The sequence below is a fragment of the Lactuca serriola genome, chromosome 3, assembly GCF_051521515.1.
Source record: "Lactuca serriola cultivar US96UC23 chromosome 3, Lser_US96UC23_V15, whole genome shotgun sequence".
Classification (NCBI taxonomy): domain Eukaryota; kingdom Viridiplantae; phylum Streptophyta; class Magnoliopsida; order Asterales; family Asteraceae; genus Lactuca; species Lactuca serriola.
Window position 1 is genome coordinate 193,527,933 of NC_136410.1, and position 18,169 is coordinate 193,546,101.

Consider the following 18,169-nt stretch of genomic DNA (forward strand, 5'->3'; position numbering starts at 1 on the left):
TATTTGTAGCAGTTTAGTAATAAAAATATATGAGATGTAAATTAATATATATATATATATATATATATATATATATATATATATTAATTTACATCTCATATATTTTTATTACTAAACTGCTACAAATATAGTTTTTATATATATATATATATATATATATATATATATATATATAAAGTATTTACATTGTTGTAATGGAAATGTATGTGCTTTACGAGTTACAAGAAAACATAAAATGTTTAAATGGCAAACTATTACTATAGAGGCAATGTAAAAGGACTAATTATGTAAATTTGATTTTTTTAGATACACAATTAAAACCCAAGGGACTAACTAAAGGGCTTAGTCAACAGGCAACTATGGTGGACAAATAGACGAGGATTATGGGGGGCTGAGCACAGGGCAACCCCGGTACTCCCTCCGTCACTAGGCAGTGAACACTGTCCCCTAGATGCGGTTTAGACCACAGTGTGCTAAAAGATGGTCGCCTTTGGTTATTGGTAGAGAGAATTGACCGTTTTGTGATTGGTTGGGGAGAAAATTAAAATTTTTATTTAAATTAATTTTTTTTAAATAAAATATGGTACCACTCATTGGGTGTGGCAAGGAACCATACTCCTGTGATAAAAAATGATATGACGCTTATGTATCAATCAAAGGAATGTGATTTATGTGGCATCACTCCCTCCAGCCTAACAGCAAACTAGTATAAACGTCCCGGACGCTGGAGATGGTGGTAATATGTTACAATGATACAACAACTAACGGTTTTGTTATTAAACTGCTTATAAGAGTTGCTTCTACTGCATAATGCAAAAATACTCATTTAATACAAAGGGGGTGTTTGGCTTAGCTTTTGAAAGGCCAAAAGTTCATTTAGGAAAAGTTGCAAAAAGTTAGTTTTATCTGACTTTTTCAAAAAGTTCATTCTTTATATCCAGAAATAGCTTTTACAAGATCTGTTGCTTTTACCAAACATCTTTTAACTTTTTATCTTTTCCTAAAAGCTAAAAGATGTTTTAAAAGATAAAACAAACACTCCTAATATTAAGATTAGTACTAATGGTTTGTTGGATGATAATAATAACTTTTCGTCATTTCACGCTTACTATTATCATTTTAATAAACAAATATATAACTAATTACATTTAGCTAAATTTCATTACAAATTAATTCTATTGACGTAAACTGTAATTAACAAGAATGAGCGGTCCTAAAAACATTTTGAAAGAAAAATACAATGTAGTTGATCGAAAAATATGTCGTTTAATGTGCAAATTACATTAATAGCTAAATCGATGGTAGAGATTATATTTTTTTTTGAACCGGCAAAATTGATATATATTAATGAGAAAAGTCCCACTAGCAAGAAGTTAGTAGAGAATTGTTTTACATAAAATCAGCAAAATAAAGGAGAAAAATTACATACTCGCCAATCTAAACTACCATTTTCTCCCCTATGTTTAATCCACACATATGACATTGATTTAACATCAGCCACAATCCTCTCCGCCTTCATGACAATTTTTTTAAAAATCCTCTCATTCCGGGCTATCCATAAACACCATATGGTTCCATATAAGATTGTGATTAATTTACATCTCTCCGCTAGTCCGCACCAGTGAAAAATTAATCGAAAAACTTCCCTTGCCAATGAACATGTTGCAAGGATATGATCACCTGTTTCTTCTGCCGAATTATATGTAATGTGACAATGCGGTTGAAAGCATGAAATTAATAATTCTAGAATGGTAAATAGTAAACTCCATATTTGACACTATTCGTAGATAGTTAGGACACTTGTATCATTGTCAGTCGCGGCCCTGGGTTGTGCAAGTGGTGTGGTTGTATGAGACATCCGATTTTAAGGAGCCTCCGAATTTAGGGATAATAAATAGTAATGGTGTTGATATTTTTATAAAATATATTTTTATTTGTTATTATTAAAGAAAATCAGTAGTTAGCTGTATACCTAATGTAATATTTGGTTGCAATCTTGAGTAAATTTAATTATGAAAAAAAATCATCAAAAATCAAAAAATTAAAATCTTATAATAAATTCTAGACAAAATTAAAAAAGTTGTCCCTATGGTATGTATCTTTTCCGAGGTTTAGTCCGAACATCGATTTTTTTTGGATCCATGGTTATTTTGAGCTAGTTTCGTTGTGGATTTGGTCCTTCTATGAACTGAAATGATTGTAATACCCTTGGGGTATTTATTTTTCATTTTTCTTTTAATTTTTTTTTTAAATCTAATTGTTATTTATTTATTTTAATAATCTACCCTAATAAATGAAAATGACTTTGACACATGTCTTTCTCTCATAAAATTAATCACATGCCATTTTGTCATAATTTGAGATATATTTATTTTCCACTTGTCATTACTTTAATTTTCATTTTCAATATATCATTAATTTTGTTTCCATAAATTAAACATATCATTAATTTCAAATTTTAAATTTTAAATTTTAAATTTCAAATAAATTTACAGTTTAAACATTTATGTTTAACATTTTGTTATAATTAACCCGTTTACTACACAATAAACACATAATTTCAATTTATTTATTTTTTGCATGTTTTTTCTCATAATTATCACTTATTTCAATTTCAAATTCAAATAAAATTTCTATTTAATCGTCTGTACTTAACATTTGGTTTTAATCAACCCGTATGATATACGGGTCTCACAACTAGTTATATTAATAATTAAAAAAAGAGGACCCACCTCTCTCTCTCTCTCTCTTAAATGGAGAAATAACACCACCGCCACCATCAAAACCCTTTCTTCCACTCATCTCTCATCAGAAACCAATTTCCACCCGTTATATTCCACCGGAGGTACAATTGTTCATACCCACCAAATTTCTATTGGTAAAAAACACCAATTCCCACCAACATCCTCGTGTCCCTCCCTTCTCTCTCATCCAATCTATTTATGGAGATAAATCGCATAGAACAATGGCACATAAATCACCGGTAATAGGAGAATGGTGGTTTGATTTCGGGTAACTGCATCGAGAAATTAATCACTTTGGTAACCAGGGTAAAGAACATGGAAGAAGATGGATAATCCCATCATAATCATTGACCATCGATCACATGCTTCTACTCTAGGGTATCTTCTCCACTTTTAGGGTTTTCAGACACCCAAATTTTATCATCCTCAATCCAAAGGTCGTTGGAAGAAGTTGGATAATCCCCTCTCTTTTCTTAGCAGAATCTCCAAAGGTCGTTGGTTTAGCCGCTTCATTGAATAGGTATTCACTTTATCTTTTTCAAAAGGTACTAATTTGTTCCCAATTGAATGGAACTGGAAGGTTTGATGTTGGCAATGGATTCTATTAACCATGATAGGTATTTGAATTTGCAACATTCTAATTTGAATCCAACTGTTCTCCATCAAGACATAGTAATGGTTGGTAATGGACATAGAGATTCTTCTTCCTCTTCCGTAGTTGTAGTGCAGATGAGGGACAATCAAATCAACATGATTCATTTGAGTCTTGCACCCCATCTGGTTCTATTGAAAGTGAGTTGGTCTCCAAACGGCGGCCTAAGGACCATGTAATATGTTGTTTACTGAATTTTCCCTTTAATCATTTTTATTTCCTTTTGCATTTTATGTTCTTATAAGATTATTTGCTATCAGAAAATATGTATGCCTACTTCTTGATCGTGAAGGTGGCTTGAACACAGTGATGATGGTGATCTTGTGAACGCAATATGAAGATGGTAATGAGTTAGAATAAATAAATAACAATTAGACTTTAAAATGAAGAAAAATGAAAAATAAATACCCCAAGGGTATTACAATCATTTCAGTTTTACTGAGTGACCAAATCCACAATAAAGCTAGCTCAGAAGGACCACGAAGCCAAAAAGCCGAGGTTTTGACTAAACCTCAGAAAAAATGCATACCACAGAGACCATTTTTGCAGTTTCGTCTTAATTCTATAATTTATCAACAATTTAAGGAAAGTATTTGTATGAAAAATACATATATGTTTCTAATATAAGGTCAAGAAAACATTATAATATTAATAAAACTCACCAAAAGATTAAACCCTAAAAAACCTAATAACGGTGTCTGTAGGTCATCGGTGTTGTTCGTCTCTCATGTCAGAAATGTAGTTTTCCTATCTTAAATGTTGATATATTGATGGGTTGTTGGTAGTTATATTTTCCTCTTCTAAGTCCTCTAACTGACTGTCCAACTACATGTTAGTATCTCTTATCTCTTTAAATTTCCTAAATCTCAACCGTGCTTAACTTCTTTCTCTCCCGGGCTAAATGTTCTTTTTTATTTGAATGATTCATTTATGCATTCATAATGAAGTACAGAAAGTTAAAAAAAAAAAAAAGAATGTTCTTGGTATGTCCTTTTCTATAATATAGTGTCTTGTGAATTGTGTTTATCACTCTATCACTATGCATATAGCTTTAACTTTTCAATGTTTTGGTATAGAGAGGTCATAGAGGATAATGTCTTGTGAATTGCATTTTTCACTCTATCATTATGCCTTATTGCTTTAGCTTTAGAATGTTTGCTATACATGGGTCAAAGTAGAGCATTGACAAATTTTAGGGTGATAGGGAGGGAGGGTAGTAACAGGCTTCCTAGTTTTTGGTTTCTAATATTAATATTATATAGTTTAATACTTATAAAGCTTAGAAAACAAGATTTTTGTTTGATGCTCTATGTGTTTTAAACATATACTTTTTGATAAATATAACAAATATATATTGTTAAGTTATTAACATTGATATTTTTGTTACAAAAGATGTCTCTAAATAGAAAATTTTAAAATGGGTTGTTCTAAACTTAAAAGAAAACAAAAAGAATAAAAATTTAGTCATAGTCAAATAGGATATATCAATCGATTTATCGCCAAACAAATGTTGAAATATCATCGTAATGAAGAATCAGTTGTGGAATAACATAAAGAAGAAGAAGTCAAATTGCTTGTGCCAAAAAACATGGATGAAGTTGTGGAAAAACCTATAGAATAAGTTCATGATGTTATGGTAGAACGTAGAGAAGATGAAATTGAAATGTAAGGAGTCGTTTGTTTTTTTTAAAAGCTCTGCAGCACCACTTTTGTCTGCGCCCCGCGGACAAGGCACAAACCTTTTCCCCACAGACTGTTTTTTTTCGAAGGGCTAAGATCTAAAAACATCTGTGCGTGGTCTTCACCACACAGACATGGACTACCCACTTCTCACATCTGCGGGCTTTTAACCTAAAAAAACGCCGCTACTTCTATTATTCCAGACGACGCCTTGAAAGAACTCATCTTCACCATTGACGCCTCAACCCTCGCTCCACCACCGATCTCCCTGCCTCACTCCAGCAGTGCTCTCCACCAACCAGGACTCTGACCAGGATGCCGACGCCGACCAGAACGCCGCCAAGAACATTGGACAACGATGCGCTAGTTCTTCCTCTTGGCTGTCAGACTTCACATCTTTTGAAGGTATGCACTGTTTCCTTTTTTTTTCAAATCTCACATGAAATTGGTGTTTTCTTTTGCTGAAAAGTCTATAATCTAATCAAATTTGTTGATTATTTTTGCTGAAAATTGTTGTTTTTATCTTAAATTTGGTGTTAGATGTTGCTGAGAATGCTTGTTTTTCTCAAATTTGTTGATTTCTTTTCCTTTCTTGCATAAGTTTCTTGTTGAATGTTGCTGAAAATCTATAACATTGATGAAATCAAGTTTATTTCTTGATTAAAATATGAAAAATTGTGTTGGAAATATGAAATATTGTTGTGAATGTTGTGATTTTTGTTGAAAATATTTTTTATTATTTCAAATTGTTGTTTAATATGCTGAAAATTGTTGTTGAAAATTATGAATGTTGTTTATTTTTGCTTAAAAGTCTATAATCTAGTCAAGTTTGTTGATTCTTGTTGCTGAAAATGGTTTTTTTTTCTTAAATTTGATGTTAGATGTTGCTCAAAATCTTGTGAATTGTTGTTTAATATTGCTATGAAAATTGTTGTTGAAATCAAGTTTTTTTCTTCATTAAAATATGAAAAATTGTACTGGAAATATGAAATATTGTTGTGAATGTTGTGATTTTTGTTGAAAATACTTTTTTATAGAAAATACTTTTACAATACCTTATAAAATCTTATTTGTCTATGATATAATGGTTATTAGAAATGACAAAAATACAACAATGGACCAATGAGCATTTAAAATTCTTATTGGATACTTGTATTGAAGAAGTAGAGAATGTTTGTAGAAGAGGATTGAGTTTGCAGAAAGATTCATGGATAAGGTTTGGAAGAGTTCTTAAGGAAAAATTTGGTGTTGATTTGTGTCACACCCCGGAACCAGATGGCGGAAACGTCCGAGGGCTCGTGTGACTTAAATTGAATATCATTACAATGAATATACATGAATCATAACATAAACATCACCATGCATCAATATATTACAACTGATATTGTTTACATCCAGTACATTGTTTTAAATATTACACATTCAAAACATAAATTGTTTGAGAGTTTTCAAAAACATAACATCCTAACATTACTTGATATTACCCTTCCCCTTACCTGTTACCTGAGAATACAAGTTATTTTGGAAAACGTCAACATATGAAATGTTGGTGAGTTCATAAGCAATGTTGTGATAAAAATGATTTGTGTAGTCTGTAAAACCCAGAAAATCCGATATTTTCTGAAAAAGGCAATAGTTTGTCAAAGTGTGAAGATCCATAAGTTGATGCATGAATGATTTCCTTGAAAAACCCGATGTTTTCCGATAACGCAAGATATAATTGTTTACGAATTACTATACCGCTACAATGAATGATTATTGTTTACTTTTCCTTGATTACTCGGGTGGTGTTGGATTAATTAAGGGTTGTGAGTCGTTATAATCATGCATTAATAATGACTAGATATAACTACAGTTTACGAACGATCCTTAGAGGCGTCGCCCATTATCACTCACTTAATCCAAACAACCTTGATTACTATTGATTAATAACCTAAATCTGTTTACTTTGATTACTCATAAGCCTAGCAAACGAGGAGAAGAGGAATATGAAGTCTTGCTACTTCCGTGAGTTATTTTAGGCCATCGGGGATGCGAAAGACATGTTGGCCCATATCGCATTTGATTTCTTTGACCTTACTGACAATACTAATGGATCACTAGGGCCCAATAGCACTTAAAAGCCATTGAAGGTCCCTTTATATGGAATTGGGTCATGGAAGGCCCAATAACATATAATCATTATCCCCTTTGGCCCAAAGATCATGTTAATGGACTTCAAGGTCCAATAAGCATGATTTGAAACTTTCAGCCCAAGGTTTTTGAAATGTTTACTTGTCTTAGGCATTGTATAATTGTTGGAGGGTTTGATTGAACGATTTGTTATTTTTTGTATCGACTCGAGACCGAACGATTTGTTTTTTGTTTTTGTATCGACTCGAGACTAAACGATTTGTTTATAACGATAATTGGAGTTATACGTGTATTTGTCTTTCGATTTTTTTGTAAGCCGTAGATTAGTATTTTAGACTCAATATTCTATATATAAAATAATTGGTTTAAAAACAGTGGTTTGACCTTTTCAGCCCCTTTCTTCTTATAAAATAACAATTTTAGTCCTTTATATAAAAGAAAAGTCATTTTAAGCCCTTAAAACATTTTCTTGACACTTTTGCATCATAGACTTGTTTAAATGATATTTTTAACTCAAGACTTATTCTTTGGTAGTTTCAGCCCTTCCAGAATAGTATATTTGTCGGCTAAAACTCAAAATTTTGCAATTTTTACAATTTTTACAATTTTAACCCAAAATCCAAAAACTTTACATTTTTTATCCTTTTTGGTAAAGAAAAGCATTTTAACCCTTGAAATAGTTTTATCACACTTTTTATCCCCTGTTTTAAAGAAATTACCATTTCAGCCCTTTTAATTTCATAATTTTCGCAACTTTAGGCTTGTTGGGCCGAAAAGCCCAAAAATTAGCCAATTAAGCTAATGTCTACATTTTTGGTCCTTTGAAGAGCATTACTGTCACAAAAGCATTTATTTTAACTGTTTTGACTCTTTTGACCCTCAAGAAAACCGTGAATACCAACTTTTCACCCAACTTTTGTTTATTTGACAATTTAAGCCCAAAAATGAGTTTTATGTTGAAATGTTTTTATAATAACCTTAGAGATTAATATTTTGACTTGTTTAGTGTAATATAACTTGGATTATGTTTGATTTCCTTCTTATATCATAGATCTCAAGATTTCTCCCCCTTTTGGTTACATATTTTCCAGAAAAACACATAAAATCACACATTCATGCATAAAATCATACATAGCATACACATACACATAGATCTACACATTTTACTTGTATTCTCTCCCATAAGACTTGTAAAAAATGAAAAGAGAGGGGTATGAAGCTCACCTTGAGTTTGATGTTTTTGATCGAGAAGGAAGAAATGAAGAAAACTTGATCCTAGCAAGCCTTCTTGGAAGATCTCGAACTTAAGGAGTTTTCTAGGAGTATGATCACCAAAAACTTGTTTAGAATGAGTGATCTTACATGAGAGAGGAGTTTTATAACTTAGACATGTGAAAAATTACCAGAGGATGATGATTATCTTGTGAAATCCTCTTGAAACACAAGCAAAATTTCGAGATTTTTGGATGAAGAAGAATGGATGAGTCTTGAGTGATTTTGAGAGAGTTTTGTTGTGATGTGTGTGTATTTGGGATGCTCTCGGCCGACAAGAAGAAAGAGAGAAGAAGAGAAGTGAGTGATATGATGGTTGCTTGGAGATTTGAGTTAGTGCATGGAGAACCAAATGTAATATGGAGGTGGCAATGGAAAGTCAACTCCTCCCTCCTTTGTGTAGTTGGGCCGAGAAGAGGAGAAAGGAAGAAAGAAAATTGGGCCTTGTATGCTTAAGCCCATATTATGATTCAATTAGATAATTTTTGGCCCAAAATAAATCAAGGGATGATTTTTATGATCCATTCGGGCTAATTAGATTTGTTATGCCCCAATAAGGCCCATCTAAGGTAAACTAGTTCATTTTAGGCTTATAAGGCCCAAAATATTAAGTTTCATGTATATGGGTCCAATTAGAGCCCATTTAAGAGTTATAAGCCCCAAAAAAACAAATTGGAAACTTTTTGGTCCAATAGGCCCAATAGGAAATTCCTAGTCCAAAATGGACTTAAACCGGGATTTCTAGGGTTTCCAAATCTTTGTTGATTAGTTGTAGTGCTTGTATAAAGTGTTTGATGGAAGTTTTGTTGTTATTGAATAAGCATCATATGTGCTTTCACATTTTTGGTTTACAAATGTTATCATTGTGTGTTGTTACAAGCTTCGAAATTCCTAGTTGTGACATCATCCCCCCGTTAGAGGGAATTTCGTCCCGAAATTCTTTCTAAAGGTAGGTTCAAGAATGCGAGAATATGTGAGGGTACTTCTGCTTCATTTGGTCTTCGCATTCCCATGTGAATTCTGGCCTACGCTTCGTGTTCCACCGTATCTTCACAATCGGAATGCGACTTTGCTTAGTACGCTTCACCTCCCTGTCCATGATTTCGACTGGTTCCTCGACGAACTAGAGATTCTCGTTGATTTCTATTTCTTCAAGGGGAATGACGATGGTTTCATCGGAGAAGAACTTTTTCAAGTTTGAAACATGAAATACAAGGTGTACACTGTTGAGCTCGGCGGGCAGCTGCAGTCTATACGCTACTGTACCGATTCGGGAAAGAATATCGAAAGGTCCAATGTATCGTGGATTTAGCTTTCCCCATTTTCCAAACCCCTTTCCAGGGAGAGACTTTTAACAACACCCGATCTCCAACTTGAAACTCCAAGGACTTTCTCCGTTTATCAGCGTAGCTCTTCTGTCGGTCGCGTGATGCTTGTAGTCGAGCCCTGATTTGAACTATTTTCTCCGTTGTTTCGCGTATGATTTCCGATCCCATTAACGCATCGCCTGGTGTCTTCCCTCTTGCTAGTTGGGTGTCACCTACCTCAGCCCAACATAACGGTACGTCCATACAACGCCTCGAAAGGAGCAACTCTGATGCTCGTGTGGTAACTGTTGTTGTATGAGAATTCGATTAAGGGTAAGTGGGTATCCCACGACTTCCCAAAGTCTATCACACACGCGTGAAGCATGTCTTCAAGTGTCTCAATGGTTCGTTCACTCTGACCATCCGTTTGTGGATGATAAGCAATGCTCATGTCGAGATGTGTTCCTAGTGCTTTTTGAAGTGATTGCCAAAAACGTGTGGTGAATCTACTATCTCTATCTGAGATGATAGACATTGGCACTCCGTGGAGTCTCACAATTTCCTTGATGTATAACCTCGTCAACCTCTCCATCTTGTAGGATTCCTTTATTGGCAGGAAATGAGCGGATTTCGTCAATCTGTTGACTATTACCCATATCGTGTCCAATCCATCTGTTGACTTGGGTAATTTGGTCATAAAGTCCATAGTAATCCTTTCTCATTTCTGCTTGGGAATTATTGGTTGCTGTAATAATCCTAAGGGCTTCTGATATTCCACCTTTACTTTAGCGCAAGTAAGGCATTTGCTAACATAGGTGGCAATCTCTGCCTTCATGTTGGGCCACCAATAGTGTCGCTTAACATCCAAGTACATCTTGTCTGAACCTGGATGGATGGAGTATCGCATCTTGTGGGCTTCATTCATGACTACTTCTCTGAATCCCCCAAGTTTAGGGACCCAAATGCGGTTCATGAAGTAATATGTTCCGTCTTTCTTCACTTCAAAGTTCTTCTCCATTCCACGCAATGCTTCGCTTGTTTTGTTTTCTACCTTCATCACATCGAATTGGGCTGTTCTGATTTGCAAGGTCAGGTGGGATTGGATGGTTATCGAGAGAGTTTTCACATGACGATTCGAGTATTCTTTCCGACTCAAGGCATCAGCTACCACATTAGCCTTTCCTGGGTGGTACTTGGTTTCACATTCATAATCGTTTAGTAGCTCAACCCATCTTCGTTGCCTGATGTTCAACTCTTTTTGATTTAGGATGTGTTGGAGGCTCTTGTAGTCCGTGAAAATGGTGCACTTTGTACCATAAAGTTAGTGCCTCCAGATTTTCAAGGCGAAGACCACAGCTCCCAATTCCAGATCGTGGGTAGTAAAATTCACTTCATGTGTATTTAGTTGTCGGGATGCATAAGCTATAACCTTCCCACGCTGCATGAGTACACAGCCTAAACCCTGATTCGACGCGTCATAGTAAACTACGAAGTCTTCTATTCCCTCTGGTAGCGATAGTACAGGTGCACTGCAGAGTGTTTGCTTCAGAGTTCGGAATACAACTTCTTGCTTATCTGTCCATTCGAAGAGTACGCCTTTTTGTGTAAGCATGGTGACTGGCTTGGCTGTCTTAGAGAAGTTCTAGATGAACCTTCTGTAATAGCCTGCGAGACCTAAAAATTGGCGAACTTATGTGGGTGTTGTTGGGACTGCCCATCCTTCGATGGCTTTGACCTTGGAAGGATCCATGTGTATCCCTTCTTGACTAACAACATGACCCAAAAATTTCACACTACGGAGCCAGAACTCACACTTAGAGAGTTTTGTGTATAGCTTCTGGGTTCGCAAGGTTTCCAGGATTTGTCGGAGATGTTGGCCATGCTCTTCTTCGCTTCGAGAGGAAACTAGAATGTTGTCAATGAAAACGATGACAAAGTTGTTAAGGAATGGTTGGCAGATTCGATTCATTAGGTCCATGAATGTGGCAAGGGCATTCGTTAGACCGAAGGGAATTACGACAAATTCATAATGTCCATAATGAGTTCGGAAAGCGGTTTTGGGGATATCCTCTTTCCGGACCTTGAGTTGATGGTACCCAGATCGCAGATCTATCTTAGAGAAGTAGCTTGCGCCTTGAAGTTGGTCAAATAGATCGTCGATTCGCGGGAGTGGATAGCGATTTTTGACAGTGAGCTTATTTAGTTCCCTGTAGTCAATGCACATCCTAAAAGATCCATCATTCTTATTAACAAAGAGAACTGGAGATCCCCATGGTGAGAAACTGGTTCGGATGAATCCTTTGTCCAAAAGTTCACTGAGTTGACTGGACAATTCTTGCATCTCCGCAGGAGCCAATCTGTAAGGCGATTTGGTGATGGGAATAGCTCCTGGCACAAGGTCAATTCGAAACTCGACTTGTCTTTCTGGGGGTATCCCCGGAAGATCTTTAGGAAAGACATCTGGGAACTCACAAGCTACTGGAATGTCTTGAATGTTGACCTCTTCCTTGGATTTATCCACTATATGAGCCAGAAACGTCAAGTCCTTTTTTCGCAGATACTTCTGTGCCTTAACGCATGAGATAAGACGAAGGTTTGTGCTAGGTTTGTCTCTGTAAATAACTAGGGTTTTGTCATTTGGAAGGTGAAGGCGAACGGCCTTCTCGTGACACATAATCTCAACATGGTGGGGGCTTAACCAATCCATGCCGATAATCACATCAAAACTCCTAATGGAAACATGCATTAAGTTTATTCGAAAGACGTGTTGGTTTTAGGCTAGGGTACATCCGAAATAGATTTCCCCAATGGATTCTGTTTTCCCATTGGCCATTTCCACCGTAAAGGTTTCATTGAGCTTCTGGGGTTGTTGTTTTAACAAGTGCTTAAATTTATTGCTCACAAAACTTCGTTCTGCTCTGGTATCTGTTAGGTCCAACTTAGTGTTGCGTCTATTCGGCTTGTTAGCTAGTCCAATGTTTATCTCCGGTATGGGCCTGTCCATCCGTGAGTTTTGTAGGGTTTAGTATAAATAGATACTTGCATGCATCCTAGAACAGAATGATTAGAAACGATTAGAGAAGTATTGTTCAGCATATTCATCGTTCTTATTTTGTAACCCTAGAATCCTCTACAGTGGAAGTTCTTAGTCAAGCTCTGCTGAGGATTGAGTAATCTAATCATTCGACACATTCTGATTCATGCTTGTGTTTCGTTTTTACTATCTTTACGTTCATTACTTAGCTGTTACAAAGATCTAATTGATCAAAGAGTTATTTTTATAACTCAATAATTGGTATCAGAGCAGGAGGCTGTGTAATTCATATACATCTTTTCTGTGAAAAAGTTTGCGATTAGGGTTATTCCGCATTAACTAATATTTATTGAGCCGTCATTCCATAATTGACGTAACTCAGCATTTATTAGTTTTGCCCTAGTATTACATATTACAAGTCTGATCTTTCAAACAGGTTAAACGATCAAGCATGGACGGGTCACAATCTAATCCTATCAACATCTCAAACAGCATTGGATCAACGACGAAGATTCCTATTCTTTACACCCAGGATTACGAAGTCTGGGCGCATCATTTTGAAGATTATGTCATCGAATCTGAAGACAATGGATACCTTATTTGGGAAGCAATCGTATCTAGACCATTTGCTCACTCAGGAACATCAAAAATCATTAAAACTCAGAAAGAGTATAATGATCTGTTAAAGGACGTTAAGGATGTTGCTCAAGACGAAAAGGAAAAGTTTCAGTGCAACATTAAAGCATTAAGACTGATTCGATTCACTCTTCAATCAGATACATTTAGGCTGGTGAGTTCATGCAGCACCGCTAAAGAAATCTGGGATAGGCTGCGAGAGCTATATTCCACAGATGAAGATTTAGAGCATTCTATTCAGACCTTGCTTTTGTCTGAGTTTGGTGAATTTAAACAGAATTCTGATGAAACTGTTACTCAGACGTTTGATCGCTTCAATCATCTTCTTAGCAAGATGATCAAACACGATATAGAAAGGAAGCTAATTGAACAAAAAGTAACCTTTTTGAATGGCCTTAGATCCGAGTGGAGAGAGGTTGTGTCCACTGTTAAAGCTCATGAGCAATTTAAATCTTATTCATTGGCAAAGCTGGTGGGGATTCTGAAATCCCAAGAAAAGATTGTCTTGCAAGAGAAAAATATGGTCTCAAGTTTGGGGTCCTTGGCACTCCTGTCTAAAAGCAAAAGTGTGGTAGAAGATGAAGATCTCAACTTAGAAGACTATGATCTTACTTCTGAAGACTATGCAATGATGGTGTCGAATCCAAAGAGGTTCATTAAGAAAATGTTCCCTACCAATAAGAACCGAAATTGGCAGGGAAGCTACAGTTCTGAAAAGGTTAAGGAGGAACCGAAGACAGAAGAACCAAAGAAAGAGGTGAAAGTTGAAGGAGATTTTGGTGTGAACTGCTACTACTGTGGAGGAAAGAACCACTAAGCCAAAGATTGTGTCCTAAAGAAAATGACAGAGAAGGACGAGGAAAAAGATGAAGAGGCTGTGTTGATGAAAAAGCTGGAAGAGATCAAGAGAAAGAAAGCTGCTACTAACCCTTCGATGAATGTTTTAATTGTGCAGGGTTCGGCAGCGGATGATGAGTTCGGTGGCGTGCAGGTCTGGTCAACCAACTCAGAGGATGATGAAGTTAGGAAGCCATCTCATGGAAAGGCGTATGTTGCAAGAGGTGATGAAAGCAGTGGGAAGTGTTTGATGGTGACAGATGTATCTCAAATGAGGGGATACAATACAGACGGTGGGAAAGAGGACACCAAGGAGTGAGAGGACTTATGCTTCACAGCAAAACCTCTCAGTGTGCAGATCAATGAGCTTGATGAATTGATCAAGAAGGTACAATCCGTTTTTGTTTCATTCAAAGTCCCACAAAATTCATATGAAAAAGAATTAAAAAGCTTAAATTCAAGAATCTCAAATCTAGATAGCAGTTTAACTCAAACACGGGTCACCAATTCTAACCTAACTGACCAAATAAGCAGGGTGTCATCCAAGAGTGAGGAACGGAGGATGTGGATAGAGCTGAAGGAGTCAGAGCTGATTAAATCTAAGGACGAAAACATTTATTTACAAAGAGACAATTTAAAACTTCTGAAACAGAGAAATGTTTTTTGTTTAATTGCTAAACGTCTTTATGCTAACATCACTCAACTTCATCTGAACTGTGGAATAGGGCAGAAAAGACATCATATGATTTTGCCCTTCCTTGAGTTTAAGGAGGATGAAATCGATGCTGAAGCATATAATTGTGAAAGTGTAGTTTCGTTTGATGATGTGAATCCGACTTATATGTATGGACTGGACAAAATTGAATCTTTCATAAAGTCCAAGGACCATAAGGACATGCTGAAAAACCTTTTGGATGAAAACGATAAAATGAAACTGAGGACCGAAACCATACAAAAATTTGACTCATTGAATGCCAACTTGAGCTCAGAAAATAAAATTGATGTTGAAAACGCGTCTGAGCTTAATGAGGATGATGATATGAGCGTAATTTCTATAGAGGATGAAGTTGACTGCTCTGAGTTTGTCAAGAGCGAACCCGAAAACCACAAAAATCTTATTTCTGAAAATTCTGTGGAGTTTGCTCGTTTGTCCCAAAATAAGTCCTCGATTCTCGAAGAAAAGGCCGTTGTGTACCAAAAGGTGAGAACAACACCAAATCAGGTGTATAAGGTCACAGGAGTAATCGAACATCAGACAGCCGAACTCACCGACATAGTAAACGAAGATAATGCAGATGGCTGTGATGAGTTTTTCTGGTATGCTCCTATAGATAATGCTGACGAAACCGTTGGTCTGTCAGAGCGAACGTCCTGGAAAACCAAAGGCAGATATGTGCCAGAGCCACTAAACAAGCTTGACAACTTCGATGTGCCAAGTACTAGTGGTACAAAAGAAGTTCCTATAGAAGAAGTCACTCCTACATGCGAAACATCATCTGTTAAAAGTGAACCGGCTGACAGGAAGCAAAAGCAAAAAAGCCAACATCCAGCGACAGCCAAAGCAAGTGAAGGATCAAAAGCAGCAAAGGAATCTGAGATACAAAAAGAATCTCTCAGAGCGAAAACAGTTTTGGCGATCTCAAAACGCCCATTTCTCTTATCATGACAAAAATTCAAAGTCAGAGAAAAGTACTGTCAGGCCGCAAGAAAGTAATAACAACCTAAAGGACAGGTTCGGTTCTAAAAGGAATAACAACCAAAGGGAAAGGTTCGGTTCAGAGAACACCAGCTACCGAAAGCATAGGTTCGGTTCCGAGAGCAAAAGCTGTCAAGGTTCAAGGTTCAGTCCCACTAATGACCAAAACCTAAAGGGTCACTTAGAACCTCAAGTCAAGAAAACTTCTCAGTCTAAATTCTCTCGTTCTAATTCTTCTCAACCCCATTCTAAATCCAATTCTGTTCAAACCCAAAATCCAAAATCTTCAACAGATTTGAAAGGAAAATCGAAGGTTTCCTCAGTCAAGAATTATCAAAAGCATTCCAAGGCCCAAATGCCTGAACCTGAATCCAAACCGACTGTAACAAATAACAAAATTAAAATTTTCACTATTAAGAAGAAAGATGAAACAACTTTAATAAAAAGAACATATCTTGTTGACATTTCTCTTACTATTCCTGTTCCTGTGAAAGGCTCACGCGGACCCAAGAAACTTTGGGTTCCTAAATCTTCTTGATTTTTGCAGGTTATCAGTGACGAGCAGTTCGACGAAGAATGGTATATTGACAGTGGCTGCTCACGTCACATGACAGGAAGGAAGGAAGAGCTGAGGGAATATCGATCTCTTCCAAACGGCGGGAATGTCAACTTTGGGAACAACTCATATGGCACGATAAAAGGTTATGGGATGATAACAAATGGAGACTTCATGATTAGAAAGGTTGCATACGTTGAAGGACTACATCATAACCTCATCAGTGTATCTCAACTTGTGGAAGGTACCGGTCTTAAAGTTTCATTTGACGATGAGGGTTCGGAAATAATTGAGAAGAAAAAAAAGAGTGATTCTCAAATCAGAGCGCAAAGGCGAAATGTTTCCTCTCAATCTCAAACCTATCAAAGGAAATCCAGCTATCTGTCTGTTATCCAAAGCACATTCTGACGAAAGCTGGCTGTGGCACCGAAGGCTCTCCCATCTCAACTTCAAGGATATCAACAAACTTGTCACCGGAGGTCATGTTCGGGGTCTTCCATTGCTCAAGTTTGATCGAGAACATTTATGTGTTCCGTGTGAATTAGGGAAATAGAGTCGTCAAAGTCACCCATCCATTATAAACACTAAATTCGTTGAACCACTTGAGTTAATTCACATTGATTTGTGTGGTCCATCATCTATCGAAAGCATTGGCGGTAGCAGGTATATTCTTGTTATTGTTGATGACTTTTCTCGTTTTACATGGGTGTTCTTTCTGAAGCACAAATCTGAGGCAACTCTCAAGCTAAAGATGTTTATCAAGCAGATTGAAGTGCAACTGAGGAAAGTCGTTTGCAACATCAGAAGCGACAATGGGCTGGAGTTCAAAAATAAAGAATTTGAAGACTTTTTGGCAGAAAAAGGAACCAGTCATAACTTCTCAGCCCCCTACACCCCTCAACAAAACGGGATTGTCGAAAGACGAAACCAATCTTTGTGTGAGGCAGCCCGAACCATGCTAAGTTTCGCTTCTCTACCTTTATATTTCTGGGCTGATGCTATTGCTGCAGCATGTTTTAAGCAGAACATGTCCTATCTCAATAAGCGTTTCACTCTCACTCCTTATGAGATCATTAACAACAGGAAGCCAAACGTTAAATTCTTCCATGTATTCGGCTCACGATGCTTTATCTTCAACTCTAAAGAATATCATAACAAGTTCGACGTTAAAGCAGATGAAGGGATTTTTCTGGGATACTCTATTACTTCAAAAGCATACAGGGTTTTAAACAAGCGTTCGATGAAGATTGAAGAAACGTATTATCTGACTTTCGATGGCAGCTACGTCAAGAAGCTGAAGGCCACTGAAGAAACAGTTGGAGAAATTTTCTCTCAAACAGGCCAAGTCACGGCCTCGATTGCAAATTTGTTTGAGCAGTTTGTGGAATTATTCGATGAACCGGAGAAGGCTACTCTCTCAGAAGCCAATGCAACAGACAACAAAGTTGACAATCTGAAGCAAATCGTCGAAGACGCTGCCAAACGAATGGATGAGGGAGTATCAGTTCCAAATGAACCTCCTCAGCACGGTGCTTCAGTTAAGGGGGAGAATCCATCTTCTTCAAAACAGCCGAGTTCACAAGTTGAAGGGGAGAACTCTTCTCTAGCTGCACCCGAAAGCT